Source organism: Mus musculus, chromosome 16 (assembly GCF_000001635.26).
Source record: "Mus musculus strain C57BL/6J chromosome 16, GRCm38.p6 C57BL/6J".
Classification (NCBI taxonomy): Eukaryota; Metazoa; Chordata; class Mammalia; order Rodentia; family Muridae; genus Mus; species Mus musculus.
Genome location: NC_000082.6, coordinates 66,756,373 through 66,771,579, shown reverse-complemented (window position 1 = coordinate 66,771,579; position 15,207 = coordinate 66,756,373). Strand labels below are relative to the sequence as shown.

Below are 15,207 nucleotides of genomic sequence, written 5' to 3'. Positions count from 1 at the left end.
TTTATTCTTACGTAAATCAATCTTTAATCGCAGTGTGAAACTGTAGACATCTACATTTTGAACCTTCTCTTGTCAAACAAGTGAATAGGGGCCTTTGCATTTACCTCTTCCTCATTCAAATTTCTGTAAAATTCATGTGTATAAATTTAGAATATAAATATGAGGTACACAATCAAATGATCTAATTTTGGGCACAGTGAGGTCTGAAATTCATAGACATGAAGGCAATTTGCTTAAATGCAATACATTAGTCTGTTGAATATCTTAAGCCACGCCATCTCTTCCATCCAGCGATAGAGACATTTTATTTATAGAAATAATGAATTGTGGAAGTTACGGGAGTCTCATTCTAGGAAACATGCCTCACCTCTTTTAGAAATGAGTCAACAAGTCAGCCTCAATGAATCTCTGGGATTCAGTTCTGTAGAAATAAGCTTGGATACAATATCAATTCTTGCATTAAGATGACTCCACAGTGCAATAATCTCTTATTTTATTGAAAAACACAAAGTCTTAGTAAGTTTAACAAATTGAAAATTCCATCTTTCTCAGAAGATACTGACTAATCTTTCCCAGAGGATGCTGATGAATGACAGTATGCAAACAGAAAAAGGAAATAAGAAAGTTTCTTTATGTGACAGGAGGGAAAATTTAATCTCAGAAAACTGAGTTATTTTTCTTTTCTTAGTCACAAAGGTTTTATTGTGGTGAGGCAGGATTTGCTCACACTTCAGCCTTATCCAAAGCTTAGAGACTTCTGTCTACTCTTTGGTACCTCAGCTGCTGAATCTGAATTGCCACTCTCTTAGTCGGATTTACTCTGTAAATTCAAGAATGAGGCTCAGGGTGATTTCATCACTGGAGTTGAGGCCCCAGTTGTTCAGAAAGAGGAACAGGCCTAGGAGAGACAGACAGTTGTCATCCTAGGTAGGCTGGTTTGTCTATTTACATTTATATAATGCTCGCCAAAATAATCCTTAACTGAAAAATGCAGCAAGAGTTTATGCCCAAATATTTTTAAAATATCACAATCCATGTGGTATCTTTGAATTTTAATTCGTAGGCCAGTAATGTGTTAAAACAGTCATGTTTGGCATTTACCCTTGTTCATCCCAGTGTAATAACAGATATGCTAGTATTATTTTACAAAATATGTTTTAATTCATTTTCTTGTACTATAGGCATACCACCGGGGATTCTTATTTGTTTTCTTTCCATATAAACTCCCACGATAGTAACAGTAAAGTTAGAGTCAACATCCTTGATGCCTTTTTTTCCCGTTTAGAATGCTGCTTTCTTTGTTCTTCCGAATTTGTATCAAAATCTGTGCACTCCTCCCCATTTCAAAGTATCATTTCCAATATATGAAGGCATTAACCTTTCTGAAGAAGATTAAACTTGTAGATCTCTGTGTTTTAAACAATATCTACAATAGTGTCAGATGAGACAGGCAGGATTATAAAACAAGGGAAGACTGGAAAGAATCCATTTGATTCCTTTCGAAAGAAAATTTCAAGTTCATCAAGAGAATGGTCTTTGCTAGAGCACAGAGAAGAGAGGGAAAATTGATAAGCATCCATCAGAAAGTTCATCACTGAGGAAAGAATAGAATCACTCATGGGAAGCCCACTCACTTCAGAAGATGAAGCCTAAAGAGTGGAAAAGAGATGAGAAGTAAATTGTAGAATGATTTCAAAATATGGGATGAATTAAAGCATAGGGAGGCAGAAGATGGTTTTAAAACAGATTCAAAAGAGTGGGAGCCAGAATGAGGAGTCTGGTACCATGGGCACCCACTAGGCACTCAGAAATTGTGTCATTTATTCTCGTAATCACCAGCTACGTTCCGCTCCATTACTTTGCAGCTATTGCACCTGATTCCCCACTTTGTTATTTTGGCATCACTGAGAGGCAACACTATTGGTTTCGCATTCAATTGTTTCCCAAGACAGTTAATTCCTATTATCTTTCCTATTTACCTGATCCAGGTCTAATGAGCAAATGGGGATGAGAAATACATAACAGATAATACAATTTATTTTCATCTTATATGTTACCTGAACAACACTCTTAACCCATGCTTTATTATTTCTTTTAAACATATGTTTGACCAACATATGATTTCCTAAAGAATGAGCACTTCATCTTTATTACGTTCATTGTTTATGTTAAAATCACACCACCATCTTTGCTATAAATCATAAAATTGCGGCGTGGCTCAAGTTGCAGTGAGACTCATGTTTGTAGCCTGCTGGCCAGAATGCTAATGTTGTTTTCCTTGTTCTAAATGTGAGAGCCCCAGTGACTGTTTATGAACAATCATGCCTTATTTGCCTGCTTTGGATAGGAGCCTTTTGCCATTTTCCTGTAGAACAGCTGCATAACTTGGGCCAGGACCAAATTGTTCCACTTGACATTACTATAGAGGCATTCTATTCTTTCCTTAAAAGAGAGATTACCGTACATGTCTATTGTTTTAATTTTTGTCTATGGCGACAACCAAGCTAATGCCAGCCACTTTTCTTTCAAGTCCCCAGAGATTCAGCAACCCTCTTTTGTCTTTGGCTGAATTCCCAGACAGCTTTTAGGCTTCACATTTTCCATTTATAAAAGTGGAAGAAGAAATATACCCTTTATATTACATTAAAGTCATGACCTTAAAAGATGCAGGGTGGCCCCTACATGCTGTGACAAATGAATCAGCATTCCTTTTAACCCAATGTATAGGACATTGTGAATTTACATTAAAGAACAAAGCAGTGAGACACATTGTTTTCCTAGTGGAGAAAGAGAGCACTTGGCATTTATTCTATCAGAAGAAAATAATTAAAGGATTTGATGAATCTTTCTGTGTATACAGCACAATGTTTGTGTTGTAGTTACTATTTTACCTTCTAGGAATTATAATTTTTCTTCTTTTCCTGGCAGAAATCTAGTATGCATAATTGCACATAGACGAACATCCTATTATGTGTAAAAGAAAGATTTTAATCGTTAGAAAGACAGATCACATGCCACCGAGCAACTAGTGAGGTGTTGGAAAGGAACAATTACATATACATTCTGGATATGATCCAAAATTAATGAAGAAATCTGATACATACATGCGTAAAAATGCATCCCCCGGGGAAATAGAATTGTTTCTTCAAAGACAAAAAAGTGAAGGCAAAACAGCTCTAACCTAGTCAGTTTCTTCAGCCTGGTGTGGCCTCCCCTTATATAGCACAAATCATATATCATTTGCCAATTTTTACACAATCCAATTAGTGGGAAGAAATTGCAAAACAAACCAGGAGTTAATGAAGGCAAGTTATCACCACCGTGAATTATTGATCACCAAAGTAGGAAAGATATGATATTGATGTAACAGTACCAGTCTATTATCTTGGCAATTTCAAATCATTCCATCTAATGCATAAAAGATGTTATTAAGCTTATTAACCAACATTTTTATTTCTCCTGCAAATCAGAAATCATTTTAATTAACTACCATATCAGTATTAGTGCTCTGGTCAGATGTCTCTGGTACAATGTTCCAAGTCTTTGTGGTGGTTGGCCTTGGACCTGATAATCCACATCCTCAGTTGTCTTGAGTCAGATTCTTAGCCACTCAGTTTAACTTGCTCTTTTAAACTTTGATTTTAGAACAATTTTAGATTCACAGCTAAATGAACACATAGCATAGAAAAATTCCCATATGCTACGGTTCTCCCACAGGACATGAAATATGCAGCATTATCCATGGCTCACATCAGTTTTTAATTGATCCTTGCTGGCCAGTCATTGTAGAAGCATAGTCTTTCATTTTACACAGGTTTGTTCTTTTGGTAGAAGCATTTTATATTTCTAAAATTATGTAGTTTGTGTCTAATAAACAATTTATGTAAGGATTGTCAGACTCTACACACACACACACGTGTATGTGTGTGTGTGTGTGTGTGTGTGTGTGTGTGTATAGGTATATATGTGTATATGTATATATATGTGTGTGTATATTTGTATATATGTGTGTATATATAAACATACATACATATACAAATATGTAATGCCTGCCACAAAATAACATCTAAATACATAATTACCATGACCGCTACAGAGTGTCTCTTGTTGAAGAAATTAACTACAAAGTAACTAAGACTTATCGAAAGTCTAAAACATATTTAGTATTGAATTGTTAGTAAGCTTCTGTAGTAGGTCCAGAAATTGAGTTATGATCATAGATTCTTCTAAGTCTCTCAAATGCAAGAGTTTGACCAGAATAAACAAATTCCAGGACAATGGTTCATAATTTTAAAAAGCATCTAGGAGACAGATAAATCAACATAGAGACAAATGAATCAATAACAAAGTCAAATAAAACCTGGTAGGGCACCCATAATTTCTAGGATTAAAATAATAATAATAACAGCAATAATAATAATAGTGTTAATAATAAAATTTAAAATAATGAGAAATGTGTTACTGGCAAATTTGAATCCACAGAAATGTCTCCTTCACAAATACCCGAGCAGTTGTGTGGAAAATATTTTAGAAAGCTTGAAAAAATTAGGAAGAGAAAATAAATAATTTTGGTTCCACAGGTGCAGAAGTGGCTGCCCTTCCAGGCACTGTTAGTGACATGAAAAGAACAGTTATCAGTCAACAAGTTTTCATGACAACAAATGGGAAAGAAGTCATAGAGTCTTATAAAACCCAAACTTACAGAACAGCTTGTCCAGTGTGTCTTTAAAAGTACAAGATCTGTGTTATATAGCATGTTGTTTTGTCAGTACTCTGCAAACTTTCTTTTTAATTTTGTTTTGAATTCATTAATTTGAAGGAATTAGGATTATATGCACTGTGCACTTGAAAGTGTGCATTTGTGAGTGTGCATGGGTGAGTGTGTGTATGTGTTTCTGTGTGTCTGAGTATGAATGTGTGTTTTGTGTATGTGTGTGTGTGATGTGTATGAGTTGGTGTGAAGATGAGTGATGCTGCTATGGAGTCCAGAGGCTTTGGATTTCCCTAGAACTGCCATTAAAAGTAGCTGTGCATTCCAGGACAGCCAGGACTGCACAGAGAAACCCAGTCTTGAGAATCAAACAAACAAACAAACAAACAAACAAAAGTAGCTGTCAGCTGCTGGGTGTTGGTGCTGGGAATTGAACCCAAATTCTCTGCAAGAGCAGGACCTGATGCTAACTGTTAAGGCATCTTTCCATCCCCAAACTTTCTTATGTTTAGTTGTCACAGTTAAATCATACAAATATCTTGGGGTAAAGGTTTACATGCGCTATATAGACTAAAAGATATCTGACTAGATCTAGATAATACAAGAACTGAGATGGCAATCTATATTAAAAATACTGATGGCTGTATTATTTTGTTCATTCTGTGTTCTGAGCCTGGCAAAAATTAGAGAGCATTCATAAACTATCAATTTGAGTGTTAATCAAATAGTTACAAAGTAGTAATATAAACTCCACGTTGATATATATATATATATACATATATATATATATATATTCTAAGATATATAGCTAGGTGATAGATATAGGTATCTATAGATAAATACATATATAGTTGTATAGGTAAATATATGAAACTTGTACATAGACCTAAATGTTAGTACTAATATAATATAAAATATGGAGTGCCAGAAAGCTTAACTAAAATAAGCAAGAAGTTTAAAGAACACGTTCTTCATGAGTATATCTTTTATGTTAGATATTATATAAATATCTCTCTGAAGCAAATGGAAGATAAAACATGTTATAAATATATGTATCCTAGGAATTTCTATAGGAAAAGTATGAATAATAGAAGTCACAAGATATGTAGATATTTATCTTTGATTGAAATACAGAATTTTGTAAGTTATTGTAATTAAATAACTGAGATTTAAAGCTATACAGCCACTTGATTCTTAGGCTAGTTTCAAAGGCATAATACTAGGAAATCAGTTCCAAATTTCCCTAATAAATGGCCCTATCCTGTCCTTGCCTTGCTGAAACCCATATGGTCCCTCACTTCCATCTCATGGCTTCAAATTTTAATCACACATTTACTTTCTGGAAGCACACAAGTGGTTATCTTGGAAATGAGACTGAATATTTTGGTTTTGTTTGTAAAACACGAAGCTGACTCTCGGTAATCTCCACGGCTGTTATTTAGGCTGGGCATCTGTGCTGTGCTGGGCACTCAATCATTTTCAATTAAATGTTCCAGTGTCTTGTAAAAGTCCCATCAGAGGCTGCAGAACCATGGCTATAGATCCACAGAGAATATGCACTTCTTGAACGTTTTCCAGGAAACCAGTTTCCTTAAAAAAGAAAAAAAAATTATTTTGGAGGATTATGTGAATGCTTAGCTGGAAATCTAACATGAAATGTCTCAATATTTAAGACACTATCCTGAAAAATTTACCATCACATTTACGGATGAGACTTGCAGAAAACATTCCATTTGGCTCGTATACTTAAAATATCTGTCATGTGTCAGTATCTTGAGACATGAGAATACACAATTTTTAATCTTTACCCAAATATTACGATAGATATTTTATGTGTGTGTATGTGGTAAAAAAAAAACCATCATGGATAATTTTAGGAAGATATCAGAAATGGAAATTATTCAAATTCTTACCCTGATTAATATGTTAAAGAAAATAGGAATCTTTGAAAGAACTCACTAAAGTGTAAGCTAGTTTGTTCTTTTAAAAGTTCTACTCAATAATATTTCTTTTTTCTCAGCCTTTTATTCTATAATGTGTCATACATTTGTACATATTTCCCTCTTGCTTGCCAGTATAATTAACAGTATTATTTATTGCCTGTTATACTGCCCATCAAATATTTTGATTATCATTTCTCCATAAATACATAGAAGAAACAAAATACATACAAATAATTAATTAAAAATCTTTATAGAGATTAGGTATTTCAGTCAATGACATCAAAAAAAATGTTGTATACTGGAGCAGGGCTTTATTCAATTAAAACATATAAAACAAAAATTTCTTGGTTCATGCATGTTTACACCATACAAAAACCTCAAATACCAAAGACAGAAATTTTCATGTTTAAAGTCAAGAAAAAAAAATCAAACAGAAAACAATATCCTAAATTTTTAGAAAGATGAATATTTACAAATGACTTCAATACAATAGGTAGAATCAGACTGATGAGTGCCTAGAAGTCCAACTCTTCTAAATTCAGAGTGCCAGAGAAATCTGCGGTTCTTGAAGTAGCAAATGAAGAGGGGAATATATATATTTAAAGGCAGAGCATGAGAGTAGCAAAGGTTTTAATCAAGGTCAGCAGACTATATTGCCACTTGAAAGTGCACAGAAGGGCTGAGGAGTGTCAAGGATTCTGAGAAGGCAGATGGAGAATATAAGATAGTTTACAGAGCAAGGACAGAGGTGGCCAATAATACAAGAGTCTTGATGTGCTGGAAATGCTCTTCAATTGCCTTTCAAGCCTCATTACTATGTCATCAAATCAACTTACTGGATCCTTCTTTATAAATCCAAAGCAGAAAATAAAATAACAAAATACATTATAGATATGGGATGAAAGGGTTGTGTAATGAAAATGTAAAGGCATAGGTTGAACTAGTTTTTTTGGGGACATACGTTATCCAGTAATTTTTTAAAATGTGTAACATAAATAATTTGAAAATTACTTTATTAAATGTGATACTTAGAGTGTTGGGATACTTTCAGAATGAACATGTTAAATTCCCGTGATTTAACTCATTGTAGAAAAGAAATTTCTAACAGAAGAAATTTTAGTTTAGAAAAATTAGAGTGCCATTAAAAATGTTTTGTTTAATAATGCAGAAGCGTATAATCCTTTGAGAAGAATTTCATAGAAATGATTAAAATGTACTTTCAAAGTATTAATTTTTAGATTCAACTTTCTTCAGCCTTTACTTAAAGCATTTAATCCCCGACTATCATATAAATGAGTTATAGCTCACTATGACTTCCCAGAAAGTGTTACATTAAGACAAGATGCAAGCCATGGTTAAAAAGAAGTTTGCAGTAGGCAGTGATTCCAATAAAAGTAAAGAGACACATTTAATAGTGCTACTTTGTAGTATCGGGAACAATGGACTGTTGAACTAGAGTTTGACTCTGACACTTGACGCATGTTCTCTGGATTCAGATTGTCCTGACACTCTGAACAACCCGAGAAACAGGCATAATCTGAAATCTCAAATTCACCAATGTTGAGCGAAACATAAAATGTGAAAATATTCAAGAGGGAAACTTCAGGAGTTTACGATTTTTTTAAAAACAAGCTTAGAAAACTCCTTATTTAAGGGTGGTCATTGCTAAACATATCATAGAGATTTTATACTCAGTGTAAACACATAGATAGCCATATTTGTTTATGGTAGAATTAATATTTACCCAAGGTTTGTTGAATTTTAATTAGCAATTAATATTCTATGCTTATCAAACAGAGAAATGTTAAATGTAGATAAGGCCTGAGTAATTGTTTTTCCTTCATTAGAAACTCCTAAGAGATTAGTTTAAGCATTTTTCCCAACTTTGAATATTTTTAACTTCTGTACAAAATTCTCTCTCCCTTAGGATCACAGAATTTTATCTGTTTAGGGATAATCTCTGGTTTGTTGTGGCATAAGTTGTTTTGAATTATACAGTGCGAAGTATAATCATTTATATCTCTGTAATTTAAAATAAATGTCAGTAAGTACCACATTAAAACAGTGAAAAGTGAGTCAGGATTTCTCAGTCACTTTAAAGAAATGCCATTAGCATCAAGCTTTCTAGAGGGCATATAGGAAATTTCCCATTTCAACCATAAAACATTTAAACTCAGATACAAAATGCATCTTAGAGCACAAGACTCATGGCCAAGTATATGATGAGATTAATCAGAAATATCCATAAGTTATTTACTACTTAAGATTTAAATATGATGATTAAGTCTGATGTTGATTTCATTTTTCCAACCAAAATGCATATTAATATAATGGAATTCCTTTTACTTGATGCCATAAGACTTTAGTATATTTGAGGAATGTTATTTATGTGAGTGAAGACATTGAAATCAAAATTTCAACTGAAAACATAAAGGAGTATACAGATTTAAATTTTGCACTTCAATCTAGCTTTATTTATGATTTTTTAAGATGTCTTTGACTCTGTCACATACAGGTACTAATGATGACTTTTAAGAGGAGCTTTGCATTGTTGAACTTTTCAATAGGAATATTTGTGAGGATAACAACTATCAGTAGATCTTATAAAACTGGGATACACACACACACACACACACACACACACACACACACAAACATTATAGAAGCAGCAGTGACCATAGAAGACAGAAGTATTCATTGTGCATTAATATAGAAGAATAGTCATCAAAGAAAGCAAAGAATCTTTTTGGACACACAATGAATATTTTATTTTATTTTATTTTATTTTATTTCATTTCATTTCATTTCATTTTATTTTATTTTATTTTATTTTATTTTATTTTATTTTATTTTATTTTATTTTTGAGACATGGTCTCACTATACAGCTAGTTCCAGGTTAATTATACCATGTTAGGAATCCAATGGAAAATATATACTTAGAGGCAATGTTATTTAAAAATGTTCCTTACTTGCATTATTCTTTCACACTAGCCTTTTTTTTTCCTTTCATTCAAGTTAAAAATCCAAGCTATAAGAACAGAGCTCTTAGACTTTGAAATGTTCTAAGTAGAAAGACCCTTGACATTCCTGTTGTAATGCAAATCAACCTTGTTCATTTGCAGCATTCAAGATTTCTGTGTATCAACAAGAGAATCTCAATAGATCAGGGCAGCTTGATAATATACCAGGGGTGGGGGTGGGGTAAAGGAAAATGCACTTGTGTGTATATAGCTTACCAGGAAGTAGAGATACAAAGAGTTCTGGGGATTGCCAGCTATCATACCTAGCTAATCAGCAAGCTACCTGTTAGTAAAAGACCCTGTCTCTGAAAATCAGGGAGACCTATGAGATGGCTCAGTGTATAAAGGTACTTTCACTTATATCTAGAATCCATTCAAATATAGAAAGACAAAAAGACACCAGCTCCAGGAAGTGTCACCTGATGTTGAGATGCTTGCAGTGACATGCAGAATTCCTCACTTGCACTGAACATATCATGCATTCATAACAACAATACCATCAGCAGCAACTATAACATCATCATCATAATCCTTATCAACAAAACCAATAATGATAATAATACTTAATATTAGTTTAAAACATTTGTGCAACCCCAGAGAAAGGACCCCTAGAGTTGGTCTCAGGTTCTCACAAGCATCTACAGAAATATGTTTGCATATTTGTGCACATGTGCATTTACACATACACACACTCACATATATATACACAAGACATTTAAAAATCACATGTGAAAAGCATTTCTTTTTCCGTGAAATAACACAACAGGTAAATCTGAAAAATAAATGAGGCTTGATATTTACTCCAAATACACAGAAGAGTATTTTATAGTTTACATATATGTATAATATTAATATATATGAGAAGCATATCCTTTGAAGACCACTAACAAGTGACTAAGATGATCAACCTGAGAAATACCTTTGAAGTAATCATATTTTGTTTTTCCTGCTTAACATCTTTAACCCCCAGCAGTCAGTTTCAGCATTTATTTTTTTTTTTTAATTTTTTTTTCCATTTTTTATTAGGTATTTAACTCATTTACATTTCCAATGCTATACCAAAAGTCCCCCATATCCACCCACCCCCACTCCCCTGCCCACCCACTCCCCCTTTTTGGCCCTGGTGTTCCCCTGTACTGGGGCATATAGAGTTTGCAAGTCCAATGGGCCTCTCTTCCCAGTGATGGCCGACTAGGCCATCTTTTGATATATATGCAGCTAGAGTCAAGAGCTCCGGGGTACTGGTTAGTTCATAATGTTGTTCCACCTATAGGGTTGCAGATCCCTTTAGCTCCTTGGCTACTTTCTCTAGCTCCTCCATTGGGAGCCCTATGATCCATCCATTAGCTGACTGTGAGCATCCACTACTGTGTTTGCTAGGCCCCGGCATAGTCTCACAAGAGACAGCTACATCTGGGTCCTTTCAATAAAATCTTGCTAGTGTATTCAATGGTGTCAGCGTTTGGATGCTGATTATGGGGTGGATCCCTGGATATGGCAGTCTCTACATGGTCCATCCTTTCATCTCAGCTCCAAACTTTGTCTCTGTAACTCCTTCCATGGGTGTTTTGTTCCCAAATCTAAGGAGGGGCATAGTGTCCACACTTCAGTCTTCATTCTTCTTGAGTTTCATGTGTTTAGCAAATTATATCTTATATCTTGGGTATCCTAGGTTTGGGGCTAATATCCACTTATCAGTGAATACATATTGTGTGAGTTTCTTTGTGAATGTGTTACCTCACTCAGGATGATGCCCTCCAGGTCCATCCATTTGGCTAGGAATTTCATAAATTCATTCTTTTTAATAGCTGAGTAGTACTCCATTGTGTAGATGTACCACATTTTCTGTATCCATTCCTCTGTTGAGGGGCATCTAGGTTCTTTCCAGCTTCTGGCTATTATAAATAAGGCTGCTATGAACATAGTGGAGCATGTGTCCTTCTTACCTGTTGGGGCATCTTCTGGATATATGCCCAGGAGAGGTATTGCTGGATCCTCCGGTAGTACTATGTCCAGTTTTCGGAGGAACCGCCAGACTGATTTCCAGAGTGGTTGTACAAGCCTGCATTCCCACCAACAATGGAGGAGTGTTCCTCTTTCTCCACATCCACGCCAGCATCTGCTGTCACCTGAATTTTTGATCTTAGCCATTCCGACTGGTGTGAGGTGGAATCTCAGGGTTGTTTTGATTTGCATTTCCCTGATGATTAAGGATGTTGAACATTTTTTCAAGTGCTTCTCTGCCATTCGGTATTCCTCAGGTGAGAATTCTTTGTTCAGTTCAAAGCCCCATTTTTTAATGGGGTTATTTGATTTTCTGAAGTCCACCTTCTTGAGTTCTTTATATATGTTGGATATTAGTCCCCTATCTGATTTAGGATAGGTAAAGATCCTTTCCCAATCTGTTGGTGGTCTTTTTGTCTTATTGACGGTGTCTTTTGCCTTGCAGAAACTTTGGAGTTTCATTAGGTCCCATTTGTCAATTCTCGATCTTACAGCACAAGCCATTGCTGTTCTGTTCAGGAATTTTTCCCCTGTGCCCATATCTTCAAGGCTTTTCCCCACTTTCTCCTCTATAAGTTTCAGTGTCTCTGGTTTTATGTGAAGTTCCTTGATGCACTTAGATTTGACCTTAGTACAAGGAGATAAGTATGGATCGATTCGCATTCTTCTACACGATAACAACCAGTTGTGCCAGCACCAATTGTTGAAAATGCTGTCTTTCTTCCACTGGATGGTTTTAGCTCCCTTGTCGAAGATCAAGTGACCATAGGTGTGTGGGTTCATTTCTGGGTCTTCAATTCTATTCCATTGGTCTACTTGTCTGTCTCTATACCAGTACCATGCAGTTTTTATCACAATTGCTCTGTAGTAAAGCTTTAGGTCAGGCATGGTGATTCCGCCAGAAGTTCTTTTATCCTTGAGAAGACTTTTTGCTATCCTAGGTTTTTTGTTATTCCAGACAAATTTGCAAATTGCTCCTTCCAATTCGTTGAAGAATTGAGTTGGAATTTTGATGGGGATTGCATTGAATCTGTAGATTGCTTTTGGCAAGATAGCCATTTTTACAATGTTGATCCTGCCAATCCATGAGCATGGGAGATCTTTCCATCTTCTGAGATCGTCCTTAATTTCTTTCTTCAGAGATTTGAAGTTTTTATCATACAGATCTTTCACTTCCTTAGTTAGAGTCACGCCAAGATATTTTATATTATTTGTGACTATTGAGAAGGGTATTGTTTCCCTAATTTCTTTCTCAGCCTGTTTATTCTTTGTATAGAGAAAGGCCATTGACTTGTTTGAGTTTATTTTATATCCAGCTACTTCACCGAAGCTGTTTATCAGGTTTAGGAGTTCTCTGGTAGAATTTTTAGGGTCACTTATATATACTATCATATCATCTGCAAAAAGTGATATTTTGACTTCCTCTTTTCCAATTTGTATCCCCTTGATCTCCTTTTGTTGTCGAATTGCTCTGGCTAATACTTCAAGTACTATGTTGAAAAGGTAGGGAGAAAGTGGGCAGCCTTGTCTAGTCCCTGATTTTAGTGGGATTGCTTCCAGTTTCTCTCCATTTACTTTGATGTTGGCTACTGGTTTGCTGTAGATTGCTTTTATCATGTTTAGGTATGGGCCTTGAATTCCTGATCTTTCCAAAACTTTTATCATGAATGGGTGTTGGATCTTGTCAAATGCTTTTTCTGCATCTATCGAGATGATCATGTGGTTTTTGTCTTTGAGTTTGTTTATATAATGGATTACATTGATGGATTTTCGTATATTAAACCATCCCTGCATCCCTGGAATAAAACCTACTTGGTCAGGATGGATGATTGCTTTAATGTGTTCTTGGATTCGGTTAGCGAGAATTTTATTGAGGATTTTTGCATCGATATTCATAAGAGAAATTGGTCTGAAGTTCTCTATCTTTGTTGGATCTTTCTGTGGTTTAGGTATCAGAGTAATAGTGGCTTCATAAAATGAGTTGGGTAGAGTACCTTCTACTTCTATTTTGTGAAATAGTTTGTGCAGAATTGGAATTAGATCTTCTTTGAAGGTCTGATAGAACTCTGCACTAAACCCATCTGGTCCTGGGCTTTTTTTGGTTGGGAGACTATTAATAACTGCTTCTATTTCTTTTGGTCATATGGGACTGTTTAGATGGTCAACTTGATCCTGATTCAACTTTGGTACCTGGTATCTGTCCAGAAATTTGTCCATTTCGTCCAGGTTTTCCAGTTTTGTTGAGTATAGCCTTTTGTAGAAGGATCTGATGGTGTTTTGGATTTCTTCAGGATCTGTTTTTATGTCTCCCTTTTCATTTCTGATTTTGTTAATTAGGATTTTGTCCCTGTGCCCTTTAGTGAGTCTAGCTAAGGGTTTATCTATCTTGTTGATTTTCTCAAAGAACCAACTCCTCGTTTGGTTAATTCTTTGAATAGTTCTTCTTGTTTCCACTTGGTTGATTTCACCCCTGAGTTTGATTATTTCCTGCTGTCTACTCCTCTTGGATGAATTTGCTTCCTTTTTTTCTAGGGCTTTTAGATGTGTCGTCAAGCTGCTAGTATGTGCTGTCTCCCGTTTCTTCTTGGAGGCACTCAGAGCTATGAGTTTCCCTCTTAGAAATGCTTTCATTGTGTCCCATAGGTTTGGGTACGTTGTGGCTTCATTTTCATTAAACTCTAAAAAGTCTTTAATTTCTTTCTTTATTCCTTCCTTGACCAAGGTATCATTGAGAAGAGTGTTATTCAGTTTCCACGTGAATGTTGGCTTTCCATTATTTATGTTGTTATTGAAGATCAGTCTTAGGCCATGGTGGTCTGATAGGATACATGGGACAATTTCAATATTTTTGTATCTATTGAGGCCTGTTTTGTGACCAATTATATGGTCAATTTTGGAGAAGGTCCCGTGAGGTGCTGAGAAGAAGGTATATCCTTTTGTTTTAGGATAAAATGTTCTGTAGATATCTGTCAGGTCCATTTGTTCCATAACTTCTGTTAGTTTCACTGTGTCCCTGTTTAGTTTCTGTTTCCACGATCTGTCCTTTGATGAAAGTGGTGTGTTGAAGTCTCCCACTATTATTGTGTGAGGTGCAATGTATGCTTTGAGCTTTACTAAAGTGTCTCTAATGAATGTGGCTGCCCTTGCATTTGGTGCGTAGATATTCAGAATTGAGAGTTCCTCTTGGAGGATTTTACCTTTGATGAGTATGAAGTGTCCCTCCTTGTCTTTTTTTTTTAACTTTGGGTTGGAAGTCGATTTTATCCGATATTAAAATGGCTACTCCAGCTTGTTTCTTCAGTCCATTTGCTTGGAAAATTGTTTTCCAGCCTTTCACTCTGAGGTAGTGTCTGTCTTTTTCCCTGAGATGGGTTTCCTGTAAGCAGCAGAATGTTGGGTCCTGTTTGTGTAGCCAGTCTGTTAGTCTATGTCTTTTTATTGGGGAATTGAGTCCATTGATATTAAGAGATATTAAGGAGAAGTAATTGTTGCTCCCTTTTATTTTTGTTGTTAGAGTTGGCATTCTGT

General features: G+C 35.3%; 1 protein-coding gene across 7 annotated transcripts in view; it reads left to right on the top strand.

Moving 5' to 3' along the window:
- The window catches only part of Cadm2 (cell adhesion molecule 2), a 965,502-nt gene that overhangs the window by 849,338 nt on the left and 100,957 nt on the right, over positions 1-15,207 (top strand). The window lies entirely within an intron of this gene.